Below are 25,147 nucleotides of genomic sequence, written 5' to 3'. Positions count from 1 at the left end.
GGTACTCAATTCAACTTTTAAAAAATGTCACTGTATTCAAGAGGAAATAGGTATTTATGATTTTTACAGTGCAACTAAAAGATGCCTGGTTTTTGGAGAAGGTGAAATTTAAGAAAAAATGATCCTTGGGCTAACATATAGTTCCCTTTCAGTAGCAAATGAAACCTCCTGATCATGATGTTAAAGCATTTATCATTTCATTTCCATACTTGTTAGAGCCTATCACTGTCCTGTGTACTATGTGTTTCGCTATACTTCAGAGGCCCAGAATTTAACTGTAGTGCCCTGTCTCACATGTTCCTAAACTTTCTTGGTTGTCAGTGTTACTGACACTGGCTGCACCTGCAGCATATGCAAATTCCCAAGCTAGGGATCAGATGTGAGCCAGAGCTGCAACCTACTCCACAGCTCCAGCAACACTGTATCTTTAACTCACTGTGCCAGGCTGGGGATTGAACTACCACCTCCACAGAGACAAGCTGGATCATTAAACTACTGTGCCACAGTGGGAACTCCTTGTCAGTGTTATTAATGTCTCAGTTTTTTCACAGTACATATCAAAAGATCTGTTTAACTGTTCTATATATTTATTATTAGGTCTAAAAACTTAGTATTTACAGTCTAACAACATAGTAGTTATTGTTAAAAAATAATACCCGTAAATTAAAAGTACTTTTATTTCATCCTTTTTTTTTTTTTTTTTTTTTTTTTTTTTTTTTTTTTTTTTTTTTGCTTTTTAGGGCTGCACCCACAACATATGGGGGTTGCTAGGTTAGGGGTTGAATCGGAGCTACAGCTGCCGGCACACACCACAGCCACAGCAACGACAGATCTGAGCCTTGTCTGCGACTTACACCACAGCTCATGGCAACGCCAGATCCTAACCCACTGAGCGAGGCCAGGGATGGAACCTGAGTCCTCATGGATCTAGTGGGGTTCATTAGCCGCTGAGCCACGAAGGAAACTCCTATTTCATTCTTAAATAACCACGATTACTTAACTAATGAGATGTGTGCACCTGTTGAGACTTGCATACATCTGAACTTTTGGGATCAGATTGGATGGACACCACTACCCTCATTCCCATCCCACACTGACTTTTTTTCATGCACTTTTTATCACAACAGTTGAAAAATTCAGTTTTGTTATATCAGCAAAATGAATACAGAGTGATCTAGTGTTGACATTACCACCTGCTGTGTAGTTTGTGTGGTGTATTTGGTATAGTTTGTGTGGTATCCTACAAATGTTGAGCATTACGCTTTCCCTCAAGATTTTTAAATATTCAGTGCCTTACTGTGTTAGTTGTACTGCCTCAGGGCACCTCAGCACATAATCAGTAAACACAGCCCTATTCAAAAAAAAAGAAAAGTTCCTCTATAACTAATTTTATTTTGAAGCACTCCTCTGCTGAAACTTTCTACTTTGGTCCCCCTGAAACTAAAAAAATCAAATATATGTTTTTATGTGCACCTCACTTCTACCTCTGATATATACCTCTTTCGACTCTGGTTACCAGTCTGTCACCATATTTCGTATTCTGCTGTGTTAGGCTAGGAAAAATGATCTCAAGAGAGATCCACATCCTAATCCCTGGAACCTGTGAGGTCCCTTTACCTTACATGTAAAAGCGCCTTGCGGATGTGATTAAGGATCTTGAGTCAGAAAAATTATCTAGGCGGGCTCTAAATACAATCACATGTATCCTTACAAGAGAGAGGCAGAGGGAGATTTGAATACTCAGAAGAGATGGTGGTGTGAAGATGGAGTAGAGATTTGAAAATGCTGGCCTAGAAGACTGGAGTAATTCAGCAACAAGCCAAGAAACTCTGGCAGCCACCAGAAGCAGGAAGGGTCAAGGAACAGATTCTCTCCTAGAGCTTCCAGAGGGAGTTTGGCCCTGCCAACACTTGATTTCAACCCATTAAAACTGATTTTGAACTCTGGCCTTCCTAACAATAAGAATAAATTTATATTGTTTTAAGCCACTAGTTTGGAGTAATTTGTGACAGCAGCCACAAGAAACGAATAACCCACCTTCTATATTAATTAGCACTTTTATATATAGTATATCTGGTGTATTCTTTTTTTTAATTTTAATTTTTATAGCTGCACCTATAGCATATGGAATTTCCCAGGCCAGGGATTAAATCTGAGCCACAACTGCAGCCTTTGCTGCATCTGCAGCAATAAGGAACCCACTGGGCCAGGAATCAAACCCACGCCTCCACAGTGACCCAAGCCACTGCAATTAGATTCTTAATTTACTGGGCCAGAGCAGGAACTCTATAGAGCCAAAATCTAAGAAGTTCATTTCCATGCTGATAAAAGTTCTTTTTGACCAGATTGACCTGCCTGAAAAAATAAACATATCTAATTGGTTAGTTACTTCGTTTATTTACATATTCATTCATCTAATGAATTTTTGAGAATTTGATGTGTACTAAGCACTGTGCCAGCTATGATTTTCATGATTAAATACAGGATGTCCTGAAAAAGACATCCACTTATAAGTTAATTATTGTACTTATTCGTTGTAAATCGTAATTAAGCCTTAGTAAGTAATAATCCAAGTTGTTCCTTTCCTTCTCTTTTCCCTTGATTTTCAAACTGATATCAAGCTGATCTTACTAGAGCTTATTTAGAAAGAAAATCATGTTGCTGATCCTAAAAGGATGTAATATTCTGTTCTGTATTTGGCTTCAAACCTATATTGTTAATGTTGAAAGGCACCTTAAAAATAATTGGCCTGTCTCTGCCATTTTCCATGTATAGGAACTGAGTTATAAAGAAGACTAGTGATTTGCTTGAAGTCATAAAAATAATGGCAGATCTAGAGTTCTATCCCAGTTTATTTTATTGTTTATTTATTTGGCTGCATTTGTGGCATGTGGAAGTTCCCAGGCCAGGGATCGAACCCCTGCCACCACAGTGACCCATGCACAGCAGTAACACCACCAGATCCTTGATCCTTAACCTGCTGAGCCACCAGGAAACTCCCAGTTTATCCTTTTTCCCACTATGGACAGAACGTGGTTTACTTTAACACAGCCTTAGAATTTATATTTAGCAATGAGAATTTTGCACTGATTGGTGTTCCGTCCCAAATGGGGAGATTGTTTCATTACAGCTTTAAAATATCAAATTTGTACACTCAATTAACTTCTCTGGATTCAGCCTTGTTGCCTTCTAAAATTTGATCTAGTGTTAAAAGCCTAAGATTTCCCAAAATTGAAAGTTTGTTTTGGACAGTGTTTATCTCTTTCTTGGTTTCATTCCTGTTAGGATTACAGTATTAGAACAGATTGAGGAGACACCTGTATGAACAAGTTCAGTTCTCTTATTCTGCGGGTGGTTCTCTGGAGTAATGGAAAAGGTGCTGGGTTGGGAGGTGAGAGATTTAGATTCAGATCCCAGGTCCATAATGAACTGCCTATAAGTAACGAGGCAGGTTGACAAACTTTCTTTCTCTGAACCTCATTTTATTCATTTGTAAAATGAAATATTAATCTAGATAACCTCTAGAATTCTGTGAATCACTGAATCCTGGGATTTTGACTTCCAGTTCCACACTACCTTACTGCTTGCCCTCTAGAGACTTTTAAAGCATAGGATCCACAAGAACAGTCATGTCTTTTTCTTCTTTTTTTAAGTCTTTGCCATTGTTAGGAATGAGAAATCATTCTGCACAGTATGAGTGCTGAGGTTGATACATAAATTCCTTCTATAGACTGTTAATCCCAAAAGGGGAATAAGGAACTTTGAGGCATAGATCCTCAGTGAAGCAGAAAGTCAGACAGAATGCTTAGAGATTCCAGTGGAATAGTTCATAATGGTGCCACTAATGATGGTGATAATGAGAATGACAGCCAGCATTTCCTTGCTGTGTACTAAATACTGTGCCAGGCACTTTAAATACATTAATTGAATGGATTAAGTGAGCTAATAAATGTAGAACACATAGATTAATACCTAGTACATGGTAAGAGCTATATAAGTGATCATTGCTATTATCATTTTTATTGTTATGTTATTGTGTTGCTGCTGGTGGTGGTGGTTGTAATTAATCTTCGCAGCAGCTCTATAAGGTAGGTACCATTGTTATCCATTTTGCAGATGGGGGAGCTAAATACCAGAAGTTAAACCAGGAAATAGAATTCAAACTCTAGTCTATGTAGTTGAGTCTTCATTTGGCTAGGAATGCCTGGGATATTAGGAAGTTATTTTAAGTAGAGCAGCCAGGGAAGGCCTCTTTGAGGAGGTGCCATTTAGACTGAAATTGAAAGATTAAAAGCTAGCCATTCAAAAATTAGGCTGGGGTGCTCAGGAGGCTTTCTAGGCAGAGAGAAAGGCAAGGGTAAAGTCCTGAAGGGGAGGAGAAATGTGTTGGTGAGGTTCTAAACATAGAAATGTCACCTTCTCAGTGAATACTCTGAAATTACATGACTGCACAAACTTTCTATCCCCTCTTGTGTTTTATTTTTCTCCCTAATATGTCTCATGTACTATGTAATTTGTTTTGATTTTGTCTCTTTCCTCCACAGTGGGTTATGAGGTCCATGCAGGCAGAGGTTTTTGTCTGATTTGTTTGTTGCTATACCGAGGGCTTCTCTTAGGCCATGGGGCTTCTCTCAGCAAATTAGAAAAAAAAAAGTCTCCTAAGAGGCTGCAACCCCACACCAGGACAGGCAGCTTAGGATGAACTTCAGCCTCATCCTGCCTCCTCACCCTGGAGCCCTTGTATACTATATAATTGAACAACCATTATATGGCAATCCTCTATGCATCTGTAGTGCCTACATCAATGTCAGCTTGTAGAAGGTGCTGAATAAATATTGGTAGAATGACAAAATAGAGTGAAGGGAGTGAGTCATTTATGAGATGAGCAAGTAGGCAGAAACCAGATCTGCTAGGGAGTTGTAAGGTGTTTGATTTTTTTCTCTTTCTTTCTTAATAGCAGTCAGCTGGGAACTACTTTTCATTGAATCATAATCTTCTGTATTTTTAGTAAGCAGTACAAGTAATTCTGTAGTAGAGAAGGCGTAGGCCAAGTTAGTTAAAGTCCAACTTTCGATACTTTTGGAACTTGGCCTTAGGAATCTGTCTCCTGCCTACTTGACTTGTCTATTTGGCATTGCATTTTGCCAGCATATATTGGTTTATCATGTTCTATCAACATCTATGTGAAGGACTTTGGGATAGGCTATATATAATGATCATTTTCCTTGCAATCTCGAATCCAGACACAATGGGCTAGAATTTGTCAATCAGGGTTATTGCAGAAAACCCAGGACGTCTTGTCCTTATGATTGAATAGTGCAGGGAAATGAGGGCATCTGAACATTATTCTATTTAGGAACTTCCTGTATGAATTAGTCAAGACCATCTAATTTTTCTCACCCTCACTGCCTCCCCCATCCTACCAACCTTCACTGATGTAATTTAGGGTTTCCTATTCACTGAGCAGATGATAGCAGGAATCTTAGTATTAAATGACTGAGCTTTTGTTTCTCTTTCATCCTGATTTTTTTTTTTTTTTCTTTTGGCACCCAAGGCCACATTTGAGAATTCACTTTCTGAGAGGTTTTTGTTGGCAGTTTTTATCTTACTGCCTTTCTCTTCTGTGATAGGATAAAGATACAGCTTGAAAAACAAGGCAACTGTAGGGGTTTATTGATGGAGTTTCTGCCTCACCATGCCCAAGGCCTCGTATGTGCATGCTTCTGATGAATCACTGCTGTTAGTATTTAGTATTTGCTGATCCTCATATCCCAGTATTGTGCAAAGCATAGAATCTGCCCAAGGGACTTAATAGCTGAATAACCCACTTGATCTGTTGGCTTTCTCCCTCCTCATCTTTTTTGGTGGCTACAGGGAGGAATATGGGAGACCTGAAACTGTAAGCAAAGGAAATGTAGACTATGTAGCTTTATTGCTGCCTGGGAAGTGGCCTGGGAGTTCAGATGCAAGGATTTGATGCTCTGTGCGGCTGCCATAAATAACCTGCTCTTATTGGGGTGAGGATGAAGTATTTCCACATGGTTGCTCAAATCTCTTTTCTTTTTGCCCTGATGCTTCCTCCCTCTTTCTCTCTCTCATTAATTGCTTAACAGTTGCTGATGCAATTAAAATGAGATATGTCTGCAGCCTTTGTGGTTTGCTGTCAGAGCCCTGTCTCTAAGGTCTTCATCTTGCTTCTAGGGATGGGTGAACATCTGATTTTGAAGCAAGAGGGAGAGACCTGTGGCTGCAGTTAAAAGCATTTTTCTAAAAGCAGCAGCTTGCAGAGCTAGATTTCTCCTGACACTCTAATCATTTTACCAAGCCAAGCTTTAGTCCCTTGTGCTGTTCATTAATGGAGCTTATATTTGGCAGTACAATATATAGAAATGAATTCTGCTGAATTGCTTTTGTTGGAGATATAGAAACTGCTTTTCATTTTTAATAGGCAAGAGCAAGATGGAAACTGCAGTCTCAAAGTACAGAGGAGTCAAAACCTAATCCCCAGGTTTCTGTGAAAAACAAGAACCTAGAAATGCCAAAAGGGCTGGATTGCAACATTTAATCTGTTTTGAGTCACTGATGGAATATACTCCACCTGCTATTACGTGTGTCTCCCTACTGGCCAGCATTTTCAGCCTGCTTCTGACTTCTGTTCCTTTTTGCTTGTCTTGGAAATTGCCAGAAGATCCTCAGAGGATCTAACCATTGTGTTTCTACTCAGCTTCTGCTAAAGGAGGGCTCTTTAGTAGTGCTGCTTGGTAATCATGTGGCAGGTGGGTTGCTGTGAGACATGAAGTCTCCATCTACTTACCTGCATCCCAGACCACTGTATGCATTTGCCACATTCACAGAGGGATCACACTGCCTACCACAGTGATACTCAAACTTTAGCATGCATGAGAGTCACCTGGAGAGCATGTTAAAACACAAACTTCTACACTGAATCCAACAGAGATATACTGAATGAGTAAATATGGGGTGAGGCAATTTGGCATTTTTAAGACGTCTCCAGGAAATGCTGATGCTCCCAATCTGGAGACCACACTTGGAGGACTGGCCTAGGCATAATGCTTTACACATAGCTAAGACTCAATTTTTTTTTTCCCCTTTGGTCTTTTTCTAGGGCCGTACCCCAGGCATAGGGAGGTTCCCAGGCTAGGGGTCTAATCAGAGCTGTAGCCGCCTGCCTACGCCAGAGCCACAGCAATGCAGGATCCGAGCCATGTCTGCGACCTACACCACAGCTCATGGCAACGCTGGATCCTTAACCCACTGAGCAAGGCCAGGGATCGAACCAGCAGTCTCATGGTTCCTAGTCAGATTTGTTAACCACTGATCCATGACGGGAACTCCCAGTATTTGTTGATTTGATTTGAATTTTCTAAGTTAGTTCTGCCTTAGAATGTAATAGATTCCAAATATTTTTATCTGATTTTTACCTTCAAGTGTTAGTCTATGGAAATTACTGTCTAAATTTTTGACTTTCAGCCACCCTCCCACACAGATCTCTTGTCAGATCATCAATAGTTGTTGATAGCTGTATATATGTTAGGGTGCTTGATTCTGTTATACAAAGATGTAGTTATTTTGAAACTTAAATGTACTTATGTTTAAACAGCAGGATTTATAATCTGATAATTATGTGCCTGGAAGACAGGTTCCAAGTTTTTTCCTAAGATAAGGGAAGTATGCAATGTGTGTTTCTTTGTGAACTCTAATGTATTAAATTCCTTCACCCATCTTTATTCTAACCTAGCACCAGGGCTGTTGTTTCTTCTTCTTTTTTTTTTGGCTTTTTAAGGCTGCACCCTCGGCATATGGAAATTCCCAGGCTAGGGGTTGAATTGGAGCTACAGCTAACGGCCTATACCACAGCCATAGCAACTCAGGATCCCAGCCGAGACTGTGACCTACATCACAGCTTATGGCGATGTCAGATCCTTAACCCATTGAGTGAGGCCAGGGACTGAACTTGCATCCTCATGGATGCTATTCGGATTTACATTAACTGCTGAGTCACGAAGGGAACTCCAGTTTCTTCTTTTTAATAGACTTTACTACTTTAGAATAGTTTTAGATTTACAGAAAAGTTGAGAAGGTAGTTTAGAGAATTCCTGTGCATCCGCACACCTAGTTTTCCCTGTTATGACATGACATCCCTTATTATTAGATGATACACTTATTACAATTAATGAACCAATATTAATTTATTATTATAAATTACAGTCTGTTTCCTACTTAGATTAACTTTTCCTTTTTCTGTTCCAGAGTCCCATCTAGGATACCACATTATGTTTAGTTTTCCTGTCTCTTTAGGCTTTTCTTGGTGGTGGCATTTTCTTATACTTTTCATTGTTTTTGATGATTTCGACAGTTTTGAGCAGTACTGGTCAAATATTATGTAGGAGGTCTCACTATGGGTGTCTGTCTTAGTATCTCATGATAAAACTAAGATTATGGGGGAGCTCCTACTGTGGCGCAATGGGATCGGCGGTGCCTTGGAGCACTGGGAAATAGCTTCCATCCCTGACTTGGCATGGTCGGTTAGGATCCAGCGTTGCTGAAGCTGCAGCTTAGGTCACAACTACAGCTCAGATCTGATCCCTGGCCCAGGAACTCCCTATGCCAAACTCCGGGGCAGCCAAAAAATGAGTAAAAGGAAAAAAAAACCTTAAAGTTATGGGTTATTCGGAGGATAACAACAAAAATAAAGGGCCATTTTCATCATATTAAACATACATACTATTTTTTTCCTTTATACAGCTGCTCCTGCAGCATGTGGAAGTTCCCAGGCCAGGGGTTGAGTTGGACCTGCAGGCCTATTTCGCAGCAGCACTGCATCTGAGCCAAATCTGTGACCTGTGCTGCAGTTTATAGCAATACCAGATCCTTAACCCACTGAGTGAGGCCAGGAGTCAAAGAAAGCTGCATCCTCATAGAGATTATGTCGGGTTCTTAACCCGTTGAGCCTCAATGGGAACTCCCCATACATATTATTAACATGATTTATGATGGTTGATGTAGGTCTTGATCACCTGGCTAAGGTTTGTCATGTTTTTCCCTGTGAAGTTACTCTCTTTTCTCTTCCCTTTCCATTTGTACTCTCTGGAGGAAAGTCACTAGGCATAGTTTACAGCCTAAGGAACAGGGAGTTATACTCCCTCTCCCTGAGAGCAGAGTACCTACATAAATTTTTTGAAATCTGTGTTGGAGATTTTGTCTCTTCTTCCCAGTTTATTTGTTTATCCATTTATTTATTTATATTAGAATGGACTCGTGGATCTTTGGGTTAGAATCCAATATCACTTAATTTTGTTGCTCCAATTGTTCTAGCTTTGGCCCTTGGGAGCCCCTTCGCTTGGTTCCCACATTCCTTTGACATGTTATGTTAGTGTATGTGTGGGTGTCTCCCTATGAATACATGCTTGTATACATTGTTATTGTTAGAGCACTTCCTTGCCTTCTGGTGTTGTAAGATGTGGTAGACCCATCTTGTATATTTCCTACCCCAGACCTGGAATCAGCCATTTCTCCAAGGAGCCCTGATTTCTTTTGTTAGAGAATAGTATTTAAAAATAAGATTTAGGTGCTAGTCATGCTCCTTGCTGCTATGGGGCCATTACTTTTTAAATAAACATTATTGCCATTATTTTATCTTTTTAATAGTATTGGTAAGTAAATTTGTTGTTGCTGTTAAATTTAAATTAGTTCTTAAGAGGTTGAGACTACATTGTATGTAATCTATATTAATCCTTCAAATGCTTATTATTTTACATACCCTTATGTAGTTATATGAAGTTAATCAAATATCTCCCAGCCCTTAGTTTAAATCTCTCCTTTAGTCAGAGAGATTTCCTAATATTGAGCCTTGACTAATGTGTTTGAGAATGCTGGTTTGATTGTAGACATTGATGAGCTACAAGGCATCAGGAGACCAAGAGAAGGCTAGAATGTCCCCAGCGTTCATTTTTTTTTTTTTTTTTTTTTTGTCTTTTTTTGTCTTTTTTATCTGTTGTTGTTGTTGCTATTTCTTGGGCCGCTCCCGCGGCATATGGAGGTTCCCAGGCTAGGGGTTGAATCGGAGCTGTAGCCACCGGCCTACGCCAGAGCCACAGCAACGCGGGATCTGAGCCGCGTCTGCGACCTACACCACAGCTCACGGCAACGCCGGATCGTTAACCCACTGAGCAAGGGCAGGGACCGAACCCGCAACCTCATGGTTCCTAGTCGGATTCGTTAACCACTGCGCCACGACGGGAACTCCCCAGCGTTCATTTTTAATTAAATGCAAATTTATATAAATTCATTTCAGTTTTCATTAAGGGAGAAAAGGATAGAGTTCTTTCAACACGAGTGTTTTGAATATTGATACCTAGAAGTTGGGTGTGGGGAGGGAAAAAGCAGAAATTGCCTGTGACAATCAAAGAGGGGATTTGACTCATCAATATATGTATAGCATATTGCACTTACGAAATTCCTGGCTATGTGAATCTTTTGAGGAGAGAATGGTAATAGCAACCATTGAGAAGTTCTTTTATTTTCTCAGAAAGGGTTGACATCTTTGTTGTCTCTGATACTAAATTCCCTTTTCTTATTCAGGGGTTTTGTGTACCATTAATTTATGTAGATTGCTGAGATCTTAGGCAGTATGACTGTGTAGGACTGTGTTTACAAAAGAAAGTTGTGAAATTTTAACAAGATGAACTTAATGAGGAGTTCCCACTTTGGTGCAGTGAGTTAAGAATCCAACTGCAGGAGTTCCCGTCATGGCGCAGTGGTTAACGAATCCGACTAGGAACCATGAGGTTGCGGGTTTGGTCCCTGCCCTTGCTCAGTGGGTTAACGATCCGGCGTTGCCGTGAGCTGGGGTGTAGGTTGCAGACGCGGCTGGGATCCCAAGTTGCTTCGGCTCTGGCGTAGGCCGGTGGCTACAGCTCTGATTAGACCCCTAGCCTGGGAACCTCCATATGCCGCGGGAGCGGCCCAAGAAATAGCAACAACAACAACAAAAAAGACAAAAGACAAAAAAAAAAAAAAAAAAAAAAGAATCCAACTGCAGTGGCCTGGGTTGCTGTGGAGGCACCTGTTTGATCCCTGGCCCAGCGCTGTCATAGGTTGTAGCTGTGGCTAGAATTCATTCCCTGGCCTGGGAACTTCCATATGCCATGGGTATGGCCATTTAAAAATAAAACAAAAGATGAACTTAATGATATAGCCACTTGAACTTTACCAATATTTGGAGTTTAATCAGCATTTTAACCAAGTGAGCTGGTTTTCCCCAAATGAGAAAATATAAATACAAAAAGAATTACTTGATATATCTAAGAAATTAATAAAATTGGAGACTAATCAAGATTAGGCATCTTGACAAATCACAACCCTGGGTTTGGCTTTTTTTAGGTCAAGTTTATCTTCTTCATTTACATCAAAACCTGCAGATGTAAATATGGTTTTTGTTATTAATAACTGCCATTTATACAGTGTGTGTTTGCTGCCAATTTCATGGTGCTTTCATGCTCTTTCTTTTTTTTTTTTTTTTTTTCTTCCTATTTTAGGGCCTAACCCTCTGCATATGGAGGTTCCAGGCTAGGGATTGAATCAGAGCTACAGCTGCTGGCCTACATCTCAGCTACAGCCGCTTGGGTTCCAAGCTGCACCTGTGACCTACACCATAGATCACGGCAGCAACGCTGGATCCTTAACTCACTAGGCCAGGGTTGGAACCCACATCCTCATGGATCCTAGTCAGGATCCTTTATTTCTGAGCCATGAAGGGAACTCCCCATGGTGCTTTCTTTAAAGCTTCATTAGCAAGTCTGGGCTAACTTAAATGTATTATATGTTCTGATAATGACTTCTTCAGTCATGTAGTTCTCAGTTCCTGTGTCAATTCAGAATTACCTATAAAATTTTTGTTACAAAAGTTAAAAAGAAAGTCAGTACACATTATTGTCAGAAATTGTATCCAAGAACAGGGCCTGTAATTTTTTTTTTTTTTTTTTTTTTGTCTTTTTGCTATTTCTTGGGCTGCTCCCGCGGCATATGGAGGTTCCCAGGCTAGGGGTCCAATCGGAGCTGTAGTCTCCGGCCTACGCCAGAGCCACAGCAACGCGAGATCCGAGCCACATCTGGAACCTACACCACAGCTCACGGCAACGCCGGATCGTTAACCCACTGAGCAAGCGCAGGGACTGAACCCGCAACCTCATGGTTCTTAGTCGGATTCGTTAACCACTGCGCCACGACGGGAACTCCTTTTTTTTTTTTTTTTTTTAATTCAGCCAATCAGTCTTGTCTGAAAAGCTAGAATAAACTTGCAGTGTCTCACAAATTTTACTTCCTCCCCATGCACTGTTCTAGGAAGCTACTGGATGATATCCTCCACAAAGTAAGGTCATAAACCAGGAAAGAGGGAGATGTGACAAAAGAAACAGGAGCTCCAACAAAGAAGACAGACTAGGGAATTCCTCAGAATACTCAATGGAGATTTCAGATAAACAGTTTACCAGCACCAGAGGGCAGCCAGACTAGCTTGAAGAAGGTTCAAAGTCTCCAAAAGGGACTTCTTTAGGAACGTCAAATAGAATACTTGGTGGGTGTGAAGGTCTTGGGAGGAAATTTAGACAATTGGCAAAGATTTTCTGTGATAAAATATTGATAAGTACATAGAAATCTAAGCAAATTAATAAAAAATAATATTTATAGAAAAACAAAAAGTTGTTTAAGAAAGGAAAGGGAATCATGGTTCACTCTGTGGCTCATGTGTGGCTAGGCTTATATAGTCACTACAGTGTATACTGGGTATTGAGCTAATCAGAATTATAGTATCATTATAAAGGGTAGTTGGGGAGATAGAAAGGATGCATGTGTATGATGGATACAGAAGGGTGAAAAGAGGAGTTCCTGTTGTGGCTCAGTGGGTCATGAACCCGCTAGTATCCATGAGAATGTGGGTTTAATCCCTGGCCTAATTTAGTGAGTTAAGTATCCACTGTTGCCATGAGCTCTGGTGTAGGCTGAAAACATGGCTTGGATCCCACATTGCTGTGGCTGTGGTGTAGGCCAGCAGCTGTACCTCTGATTCCATCCCTAGCCTGGGAACCTCCATATGCTGCAGGTGCAGCCCTAAAAAAGACAAAAAAAATAAATAAATAAATAAAATAAAAAATACCACAAACTAGTGAATTAAAAAAAAACAAAACAAAACAGCCTCATAGATGTAGAAAATAAATCAGTGGTTACCAGTGGGTGAGGTGACAGAAGTGGGGAGGGGCAATATAGAAGTGAGATGAGTGTAAGTAAAACTTTGACCTAGATGTAAGGGCTTTAGGAGTTCTAAATTAGGGAAAACTACATGAAAATAGTTTAGTAACTAGCCCAGGAAGTTTCTTAAAGAAGAAAGAAAACTTAACTACCGTTTACTCATCAGGTAGTCACAGTGTTATCCTACTAGAGTAAATATACTTTTGTCCAGTGGTGTGCTGGTAAATGTTTAACCAGCTTGGAGGAGGGGACAGGGCTTTTTGTAGTGTTTACCACCATTCATACTGTGAATAAAAACCTGGCTAATTTTAATCTATCAACATGGACTCAACTGCCTTGCACACCACTGCTCCCCTCTAAGAGGACTGTTTAAATTTCTAATTTTTCTACTGAGACCTTGTATTGATAAAAGCAACATTTCCCTTTTTTAGCTTTGTAAATGATCAATAATAAAACCTAGATTACCAATGTAAAGTAGTTGGTTTTGGTGTTTGTTAGAGAATTGTAATTTTAAGGTAATATTAAATACTGGCCTATGTAACTTTTTTGTGAAATGAAAAAAACCTTGCTGTTAGCTGTAAGGTAGTAAGTGAAATGTTACAAATTAAGTTGTTATGGAGCACCAACTATGTGCTCAGCACTATAAAAACAAAAATAGGGGAGGGAGTGGGAGGGATCGGGAGCTTGTACTTATCAGACACAATTTAGAATAGATACACAAGGAGATCCTGCTGAATAACATTGAGAACTTTGTCTAGATACTCATGTTGCAACAGAACAAAGGGTGGGGGAAAAAATGTAATTGTAATGTATACATGTAAGGATAACCTGACCCCCTTGCTGTACAGTGGGAAAATAAAAAAATTTAAAAAACAAAACAAAACAAAAATAAAATAATCCCAAGGGCTTCTCTCCTCAGTCTGTTAGGAAGACAAAAAATTATCAACAGATAACTTCAAGTGGAAGTGTATTAAGGGTTCTTGATCTTTAAAGTGCTATAGGAACACAAAGAAGAAGATGAGTGAGTTTGGGGACATCATGGAAGAGGGTATTTGAATTATATGCTAAAAGGATCATTTCAGGCAGTAGGAAGAGCATACCCCTAATTGTCGAGGGTTGAAAAATCTGATGTGATCCATGTCTTTTTGTGTGATGTGCAGGGAAAAACCCAGGATGGGTAGAATGTAGAGAAGAGAAAAGAAAGATAAGCCAAGGCCAGATTGTGAAAGGCCTTAAGTCGTATTATGGAGTTTGGATTTCCTTATTATTCACTATGAAACTTCTTAATATAAGATTTTTATATGAGGAGTTCCCGTCGTGGCGCAGTGGTTAACGAATCCGACTGGGAACCATGAGGTTGCAGGCTCGATCCCTGCCCGTGCTCAGTGGGTTTAGGATCCGGCGTTACCGTGAGCTGTGGTGTGGGTTGCAGACGTGGCTCAGATCCTGCGTTGCTGTGGCTCTGGCGTAGGCCGGTGGCTGCAGCTCCGATTCAACCCCTAGTCTGGGAACCTCCATATGCTGTGGGAGCGGCCCAAGAAATAGCAAAAATACAAAAAAAAAAAAAAAAAAAAAAGATTTTTATATGAAAGTTTCTATTTCTCTATATATTTAACCAAATTGGCTGTGTTAATGATTCTTCATAATTAATGGTAATTTGGTGGGAGAGATACTTTGTCATTTTAATTTGTGCTATCTTAATGTGGTTGAATGTTATTTTTAAAATATATCTATTGGTCATTTTTATTTTTTCTGTGTATTGTTTGTTCATATCCTTTACTCATTTTTCTGTTGAACTGTTTTTCCTAGTGATTTGTAGGAATGATTTATGTAAACTATACATATGAATTCCTCATTTTAGGGCTTTTTTTAGGACTAAATGTCTAGCCTTTGTGGTGGATGGATTGGAAAAAGGAGACATCAGCTTGGCCAATTGGGAGTTATTATAATAACCTATAGCCATAGGCCAGAGATGGTGTGTTAAAATGTGGCAGTTTGGGAAGAGGGAGGCAGATTAGAGATCAAGCTGCCATCCAATGACTTTGTAGTGAGCTTGAATTCAATGTCAATTCTACTTTAATTTAGTGATTTTTCTAGAATACAATTGTCTCTTTTACTCTCTTTTCCTTCTGATTCTATGAAAGAAAAAATATGAGAGTTTTATACAGCAGAGTCTACAGTCAGGTTTTTTTGTTTGTTTGTTTGTTTTGTCTTTTTGCCTTTTCTAGGGCCGCTCCCACGGTATATGGAGGTTCCCAGGCTAGGGGTCTAATCAGAGCTGGAGCCGCCAGCCTTCGCCACAGCCACAGCAACTCGGGATCCGAGCCGTGTCTGAGACCTACACCACAGCTCACGGCAATGCTGGATCCTTAACCCACTGAGCAAGGCCATGGATCGAACCTGAAACCTCATGGTTCCTAGTCAGATTCATTAACCACTGTGCCACGACGGGGAACGCCAACAGTCAGGTTAAAATGAACTGGTGCCCTAATTTAAGAATCTTGTACATGGGAGTTCCCCTTGTGGCTCAGTGGTTTAAGAACCTGACATTGTGTCTGTGAGGATGCAGGTTCAATCCCTGGCCTTGTTCAGTGGGTTAATGATCCAGCATTGCCACAAGCTATAGGTAGGTCACAGATGCAGCTCAGATCTAGTGTTGCTGTGGTATAGGGTGGCTGCAACTCCAGTTTGACCCCTGGGAACTTCCATATGCCCCAGGAATGGTCCTTAAAAAAAAAAGAAAATGCAGATGAATTTTTTTTTCTTTTTAGGGCTGCACCTACAGAATATGCAAGTTCCCAGGCCAGCAGTCTATTTGGACCGCTTTTACTAAACTAAACTAATGTTTTAGAGATGGAGTGATATCCTGGATTATCCAGGCCAGCCCAATGTAAGGCTAAGTTAGAGGCAGGAACGTATGAGTCAGAGAGAGACTTAAAGGTGATAGACCACTGGCTTTGAAGATGAGGGAGGAGGCCATGAGCCAAGGAATGCAGGCAGCCTCTAAAAGCTGGGAAAAAAACCCCAGAATTTCGTTAGAGCTTCTACAAAGAAAGGCAGCCCTGCCAACATTTGATTTTTGAGCCCAATGAAAGCTATTTCAGACTTAACAACCTCCAGAACTATAATAAATTTGTGTGTTTTTATTCCTTCAAATTTGTGGTAATAATGTTGGAGCAGCAATAGGAAACTAATACTGTTATGGGGCTACCTTTACTGGTTTTCTTTATTTCTTCTTGTGGATTCAAGTTACTGCCTAGTGTCCTTTCATTTCAATCTAAAGGATTCTCTCTAAAATACTTCTTATAGGTCAAGTCTGCTAGCAATGAACTCTGTCAGTTTTTGTTTACCTGGGAATATTTTAATTTCTCCTAGTTTTTTTTTTTTAGGGTAGTTTTGGTATATATAGAATTGAATATTCAACCAGGCAGTTGACAACTCTATTTTAGTCTTCACTTTTTGCTTGTGCAGAGCTTCCAGGTCAACCAGAGGTGAGAGCTTAGAGCCTCCTTAGGCCTTTCCTGAGCATGGGCTCAGCCCTGGGCATGTGTCTGGCCTTCTTGATTCCCAGGAACACATCAGAACTTTTCAAAGCTCCTGTGGACAGCTGCTTCCCTAACTTTCCTTTTAAGCTTTTTAGTTAGTCTGTTATTTGCCCCAACTGTTAGCCACTGTCTTAGGCAGCCACAGAGTTAAACATTTGCCTGTGAATACTTTGGCCAATGTTCCCATCCCCAGGGAAAAGGCTTTTCACACTGGGCAAGCTCTAAATCAGGTCAGGTAGAGTCTTCCAGGAAGCTACTAGAAAGGTCAAATAACTACAGTTCTTTGGGAATGAAGCTTGTTCTGCCCTTTCCAGTGGTTGTGAGGCTATTGCTTTTCACTGTGATTGTAGGTTGTTGATTTTCAGAGCAGGGGATAGGAATAGGGTAAGTTAAAATGCTACAAAGCTCATTGTTCTTACTGAGATTCAGCTTATTTCTTGAAAAAAATGCTCCCCAGACTGCTGCAAGCCTTTGGTTAATTTCCAAAATTCTGAAAAACTTGATTGTGACAATTTTTTTCCACTTTTCTTACTTTTTATGAAGGAGAGAAATTTCAGAGATCTCTGCCATTTTTACTAATGTGACCCCTCATTCTTTAAAGGATTTAGTTCCTGGCTCACATTCACCCCCCCCCAACACCTCTCCTGGCTTAATTCTTCTCTAATTCAGTGTCCATGTTAATAAATGATCTCACCAATACCTTTGCTTCTTTAGTTCCTTGACTACGTCTCTACATCTCTTCCAGTGATTTTGTTCTCCATCCTGTCTCAGCTACTAATCCCATAGTCATATCCTAAACCAGTGCCCTTGGGAGTGTCCCTGCCAAATTATATATTTTTATAAATAAAGTTTATTTAAATATAGCCTTATTCCTTCCATTTATGTATTGTCTACACCTTTTAGCTCTAGCAGCAGAGTTGAGTATTGGAGCAGAGACCACTGGCTCTCAAAGCCTAAAATATTGACCCTCTAACCCTTCACAGGAAAAATTTGCTGGCCCCACCCTATACCTAGTCATTTAGAGCTGCATCTCCTCAGTTATCCAATTTTAAGCGTCCTGTTCTCCATCCAGCAACCCCCTTTTTTAGTTTTTATATATTTATTTTTGCAGCCCCCTTTCTCTAGAATCTCAGCTCCATCAATCCTTTGATTTTACCACCTTTTGTACCATACATCTCCCTTTTTTCACATCTTCTCTCCTTACCTTTACCTCCTTACATATGATTACTTTGCTCTGTACATTCTTAGATTGCTCATTGATAAAACCCTAACCGTAGTTAACTTTAACTTTTGGCTTACTCCCATGCCTGTACCTTTGCATCTAAATGTGACTAGAGAAAGCCACGCAACTATTCTGCCTATTCTCATATTAAGTTCATGGTCATTAGCCTTAAGTAGGCCTTTAATATTTCTCAGCAATCCAACTACATTTCCCTATTTATTTACTCTTTCCTACCTTCTTATCTCTTCAACTTCCTCTATCCGTCTTTCACTGTCACTCTCAGCTTGCTTATTGTTTCACTGAAAAATAGAAGTTTCTATCATTCTGTACACATCTTGCCATTTATTTTTTACTCACATGTACTCATTTATCTGTGTCTTTGCCCATGGGCTGCTTGTGTACCCTCTCTAGGGCTCATCTCTCCTCTTATACACAAGAACTCTTGTCTACTCAGGCACTTCACTCTAGCAAATCTCCTCTATCAAAGAATTACTTTTTTCTGTAAGTAGATTATTCTCATCAGCAGCACATATGCATTAAATTTTCCAATCTTTTAAAACCAGCCTCTCTTGATCCCACATCCTATTGGAGGGCTCCTAATGGGACCCACTGGACGTGTGGAACCAATTTATGGCCCAGGCTTCCTCCAGGGTGGATTGGCAGGTGCACTCTAGGCTTCTCTTGGGCTCAAGGACATCAATGAAAATTATTACAGTTTGTTCAGCAACAATCCTTCAGAGAAGGTGCCCTATTTCTCTGCTCCCTTTAGTAAAACTTCTCAAACTATACTCCAATTACAGTATAGACTCAACTATCCTCTGAACAGTCATTTGCATTTTTCTCCCTTTCTATCCTAAATCAACTCTAATTTGGCTTTCACCAATGACCTCTATGTTAGTAAATCCAGTGACCAATTCCCATTAATTTTTTTAAATAGTAGCTTTCTTTTTTATTTATTTCTCAATGAATTTATTTCATTTGTAGTTGTACAATAATCATCACAGTCCAATTTTATAGAATTTCCATCCCACAACCCCAGTGCATCCCCCCACTCCCCAAACTGTCTCCTTTGGAGACCATAAGTTTTTCAAAGTCTGTCAGTATCTGTTCTTCAAAGAAGTTCAGTCTGTCCTTTTTTCAGATTCCACATGTCAGTGAAAGCATTTGATGTTGGTGTCTCATTGTATGGCTGACTTCACTTAGCATGGTATTTCTAGGTCCATCCATGTTGCTAAAAATGCTGGTATTTCGTTCCTTTGAATGGCTGAGTAATATTCTATTGTGTATATGTACCACATCTTCTTGATCCACTCCTCTGTCCATGGACATTTAGGTTGTTTCCATGTCTTGGCTGTTGCAAAGAATGCTGCAATGAACACTGGAGTACATGTGTCTTTGCGAGTCATGGTTTTCTCTGGATAGATGTCCAGGAGTGGGATTGCTGGGTCAAATGGTAGTTCTATTTTTAGTTTTCTGAGGAATCAAATAGTAGCTTTCTTGAGATACAATCCACCATGACATAAAATTCACATTTTGAAAGTATGAAATACAGGGGATTTTAGTATATTTAGAGTTATGCAGACATCATTTTTATGTAATTTTAGATCATGTCCATCACCTGAAAAGAAACCTTGTGCCCTTTAGTAGTCATTGCACATTCCTACCTTCCCATAGCCCTTGGAAACCACCACTCTGCTTTGACTCTATGAATTTACCTATTCTGGACATTTTTTATAAATGGAATCATAGAATATATGGCCCTTTGTGTCTGGCTTCTTTCGCTTAGCATAATGTTTTTAAGGATCATTCATGTTATAGCATGTATCCATATTCTTTTTTTATAGCCATATATTCCATTGTATGGATATATACCACATTTTGTTTATCCATTCATCAGTTGATAGACAAATTTGAGTTGATTCCCATTTCTGGGTATTATGAATAATGCTGCTGTAAACATTCATGTGCACATTTTGTGTAGATACATGTGTTCACTTCTCTTGGTTACATACCTAGGAATGGAATTCCCTAGTCATATGGTAACTCTGTTTTAACATTTTGAGGAACTGTCAAACATTTCCAAAGTAGTGGCACTAGTTTACAGCCCCAGCAGCCCCAAATTCTCCACATCTTCAACACTTGTGATTGTTTTGTCTTTTTTATATTTGAGCCATCCCTGTGGGTATGAAGTGAGATCACATTATGATTTTAATTTGCATGTCCCTGATGGTTAGTTAGCTCTGAATGTCTTTTTATTTACTTGTTGGTCATTTGTCTATTTTCTTTGGAAAAATGTCTGTTCAGATCCTTTGCTTTTTTGGCCATGCCTGTGGCATGTAGAAGTTCCCCAGGCCAGGGATTGAACTGTCGCCACAGCAGCGACTCAAGGTGCTGCAGTGACAATGCCAGATCCTTAACCCACTGAGCTACACAGAAACTCCTGCCCATTTTTAATTGGTTTTTATAACTTTTTACTTTTGAGTCATGAGAGTTTTTATTCGTGTGTGTGTGTGTGTATGTGTGTGTGTTTGTGTGTATTTGTATTCTCGATGCAAATCCCTTAACAGATAGATGATTTGCAAATGTTTTTTTTCCTATTCCCTGGTGGGTTGTCTTTTTATTTTCTTGATAGTTCTCAGTTCTTGGTCTTTATCTTACTTTCAACAGATTTGATTACTGTCTCCTTCATGTATTTTCTTCACTTAATTTCCAGAACACTACATTCTCCTGATATTTTTCTCACCTTACTGTGTGCTTCACCTCTGTTTCCTTTGCTGCCTATTTTTAATCTCTCCAGCCTCTTAACATTGAAGTGCCTCTGGGCTTAGTCCTCAGACTACTTATTCTATCACACCACTCTTTGTATCTCTTCTGTTCACACTTATATGCCGACAGCTTCACATGTTACTATCAATATCGTGTATTTATCTGTCTACTTGACATTGTGACTTAGATATCTGATAGGCATTTCAGATTTAAAATGTCTGAAACCAGAGTCCTGAATCTTTTCTCCAAAATCTGATCCTCCTTCAGTCTTCCTCATCTCACTAAGCATCTATTCCATTACCCTAACTACTTGGGCCAAGGAGTCATTCTTTTCATTCTCTCCCTCCCCACATACAACCCACCAACAAATTGTACTGGCTTTATCTGTAATATATTTAGAATCCAACTTTTCTCACTACTTTCACTGCTACCAGCTAGTCTAAACCATTATTTAACCTTTTCTGAATTACCGTAAAGCCTTCAACTATTCTACCTGTCTTTAGTGCCTTATAATTTTTTCTCAACATAGCAGTCGAAGTGATCCTTTTATGTATTTATTGTCTTTTTGCCTTTTCCAGGGCTGCTTCCCACGGCATATGGAGATTCCCAGGCTAGGGGTCTAATCAGAGCTCTAGCCGCTGGTCTACACCAGATCCACAGCAACGTGGGATCCAAGCTGCATCTGCAACCTACACCACAGCTCATGGCAACACCGGGTCCTTAACCCGCTGAGCAAGGCCAGGGATTGGACCCGAAACCTCATGGTTCCTAGTCAGATTCATTAACGACTGCGACACGACGGGAACTCCCCGAAGTAATCCTTTTAAAGCATGTCAGATTATTTTATTCCTCTACTAAAACCATGCAGTGGCTTCCCATATCATTCAGAAAAAAACCCCAAAATTCTTAAAGTCTCTTATGTCATTGAGCTCCTGTTTTTGTTTTGACCTTATTTACTCTCTCCTCTTCCTCTCTCTTATCCTTAATATTCCTCAAATGCTCCAGGCATTCTTACCTTATGGCCTTTGTGTGTGGTGTTCCTTCTGTCAGCAGTGCCCACTGGTTATTCTTGTGGCTTTGATAACAGTAGCATGCAAAAAAAAACAAAAAAGGAGTTCCCATTGTGGCACAGTGGAAACGAATCCGACTAGGAACCAAGATGTTGTGGGTTTGATCCCTGGCCCTGCTCAGTGGGTTGGGGTTCTGGCATAGCCAAGAGCTGTGGTGTAGTGTTAAGACATGCCTCAGATCTGGTGTGGCTGTGGCTGTGGCCGGCAGCTGCAGCTCCAATTTGACCCCTAGCTTGATGACTGTATGCCGAGGATGCAGCCCTAAAAAAAGAAAAGAAAGAAAGAAATTACTATATTGAAATATCATTTATCTTGATTACTAATGTTTTTGGTGCCCCCTTAAATTTTGCACCTGAGGTCAATACTTTTCTGTGCTTTATTTGCCTCTCATTTGCCTCACCCTGCTGAGGAAACTAGGAATGGAAGGGAATCTCTTCCTGATTGAGAGTATCTACCATAAACCTACAGCTAGCATCATAGCTAATGTTGAAAAACTGAATGCATTCGCCTTAGGATAAAGACAAAATAAGGGTGTCCTCTCTTAGCCCTTCTATTCATTGTTACACTGGAGGTTCTCACTAATCAGGTAAGACCAGAAAAAAGAAATAAAAGGCATCCAAGTTGGAAAGGAAGAAATAAAACTTTTTATTTATAGATGTTATAATTATCTATGTAGCAAATGCTAAGGAAGCTTAAAAAAGCTATTAGGACTACAGTAATAATGTGAGTTTAGCAATATGGCAGGATAGAAGTTCATTGTATGAAAATCAATTGTATTTCTGTATATGGCAATCACACTGAAATGTTAAAAATATAATTTATAATAGCATTAAAATATGAAATAGGATAAACCTGACAAAAATATGTAAAATCTGTACACTGAAACTATAAAACATTGCTGAAAGAAAGAGGATGTAATCAATGGAAATTTATCATGATCATGGATTCACAGACTCAACAGTATTATAGTAACACTTCTCTTCAGGTTGAGTCATAGATTCAGTGAGTTCTAATTCTCAGGGTTTTTTTACAATAGAAATCGACAAGCAGATTTTAAAATTCATGTGGAAATGAACTTAATACTACCTGACCTAAGTTCATATTCTAAATTTATTTATTATAAATCTTCTAGTAATTGTCTTCATGATGTTATACATACCAAAACTTATTAAATTGAATACTTTAAATTAGAATGGTTTATTGTCAGTTATACTTCAACAAAGTTGGTAAACTGACTAGACTGCCCCCACTGTAATCAAAATGTGAAACAGGAATTCCCTTTGTGGTGCAGTGGTTAACGAATCCGACTAGGAACCATGAGGTTGAGGGTTCGGTCCCTGCCCTTGCTCAGTGGGTTAACGATCCGGCGTTGCCGTGAGCTGTGGTGTAGGTCACAGACACGGCTCGGATCCTGAGTTGCTGTGGCTCTGGCGTAGGCTGGCAGCTACAGCTCCGATTCGACCCCTAGCCTGGGAACCTCCATATGCTGCAGGAGCAGCCCAAAGAAAGAGCAAAAAAAAAAAAAAAAAAAAAATGTGAAACATCTCATGTCTTCTTACTAGGAAAATTAATTGATATGACTTGACTGGAAGACAGTGTAAGAATATGTGTCGAAAACCCTATAATTCTGCTTGTAGGAGTTTATCACAAGGAAGTAATTGGAAACATTTTGCAATAACTTATGGATAAAGATGTTAAAAAATTCAAGCAACACAAAATTCAATATAAATATATAGGAATCAAGATAAATTCCATATATATGCACACACGTGTGAGTGTACGTAATATATACACACACACACACATACGTGGAACATATATACATACATATGGAACATAAACACACATATATGGAACATTAGGCAGCCATCAGAAACTATATTCTCAATGGCGTGGTAATATATTCCTGTGAAAGTGAAAAACTGCTCAAAAATAAGTATACTGGGTGGAGCTCCCACTGTGGCACAAGGGGATTGGCGGTGTCTTGAGAGCACTGGAAAAGTAGGTTTAATAACCCGGCCTGGCACAGGGGGTTAAGGATCTGGTGTTGCTGCAGCTGTAGCTTAGTTCGAGGCTGAGACTTAGATCTGATACCTGGCCCAAGAGCTCCACAAGCCGCTGGATGGCCAAGAAACAAAAAGTAAACTGGGTATGCCCAGCTTTAAAAAAAAAAACTAAAATATTTATAATGATTTCCTCTAGGAATGAGGCTTTTACTTACTTTAAGCCCTCCTGTATTTTAAAGTATTTTTTGCCACAAACAATATTATGCAAATGTAACCTTAAATTTTTAAATAAAAATTTAAAAGTAAATATTGGCTCTAATGTGGTTTGGAAGAATCTAGAAGGTACCTTGTAGGCAAGGAGACTTTTTTATTCTTGGACAGAAAGAAAATCTACAGCTTCATATAACTGCCCTATGTCAGAAGCAGTGGTTGATTTTTAGAAGTATCTTATCAAAGACCTTGCGTAGGTATTAACACAGGGCTTGCTTTTAGAATGTAAAATTCTTTCTAATTTGAATGGTGATCAACTTTATAGTGGATTCTTCTTCTTTCTTTTTTCTTTTTTTTTTTTTTTTTAGGGCCACACCTGTGACATATGGAAGTTCCCAGGCCAGGAATAAAATGGGAGCTGCAGCTGCCAGCTTGTGCCACAGCCACAGTCACGACAGATATGAGCAGCATCTGCAGTCCTATGCATCAGCCTGTGCCAACACTGGATCCTCAACCCATTGATCGAGGCCAGGGACCGAACCCACATCCTTATGGATACCAGTCAGGTTCTTTTTTTTTTTTTTTTTTAAAGCGCCGCACCCACGGCACGTGGAGATTCCTAGGCTAGGGGTCTACTCAGAGCTACAGCTGCCAGCCTACTCTAGGTTCTTGCTTCCCAGAGGCAACGTTTTCAAGTCTTTTAGTTGTTTCTTCTGGATGTTAACTTTCATAGTTGAAAAAACATGCTTATTCTATTTGTTTTAATATTTCAAATTTGTTAAATTATCTATTAATTTTCCAAGATGAAAGATATTTAATTCTCTTACTCCTCCCCACCTGACTGTATGCACACTACCTCTCTTACACTTCCTTTCTTGCACAACTTTTTGTTTTCCTTGGATTTGTTTTATGTTTGTTTGTTTGCTGATAGTTCTGTGTCCACCACTAATTCATCTCTAAACTCTTCAGTAGAACTGAAAATCTTCTCTTTCATCTGTGTAAATATATTTGGTTTTTTTTCCCCCTTAGAGACATTACTTCTTTAGTGCTCTTTCTCTGAAT

General features: G+C 39.6%; 1 protein-coding gene and 2 long non-coding RNA genes across 6 annotated transcripts in view; 2 read left to right on the top strand and 1 right to left on the bottom strand.

The window, feature by feature from the left end:
* The window catches only part of ZNF609 (zinc finger protein 609), a 242,975-nt gene that overhangs the window by 105,263 nt on the left and 112,565 nt on the right, over positions 1–25,147 (top strand). The gene's annotated exons all lie outside the window — the stretch shown is intronic.
* LOC146406314 (uncharacterized) lies at positions 4,573–11,383 on the bottom strand. The gene is made up of 2 exons (XR_014809982.1): positions 11,158–11,383; positions 4,573–8,623 (listed from the first exon to the last, which is right to left on the bottom strand). It is a non-coding gene; the product is annotated as an uncharacterized LOC146406314 (long non-coding RNA).
* Positions 7,151–11,199, top strand: LOC146406315 (uncharacterized). The gene is made up of 2 exons (XR_014809996.1): positions 7,151–10,760; positions 11,063–11,199. It is a non-coding gene; the product is annotated as an uncharacterized LOC146406315 (long non-coding RNA).

This window comes from Sus scrofa, chromosome 1 (assembly GCF_054392235.1).
Source record: "Sus scrofa isolate SSC_HxYL_T2T_F1_AM1 chromosome 1, Sscrofa_HxYL_maternal_Yorkshire_Landrace_v2.0, whole genome shotgun sequence".
Lineage (NCBI taxonomy): Eukaryota > Metazoa > Chordata > Mammalia > Artiodactyla > Suidae > Sus > Sus scrofa.
Note: the sequence above shows the minus strand (reverse complement) of the source record. Positions and strands in the feature narration are given on the sequence as shown.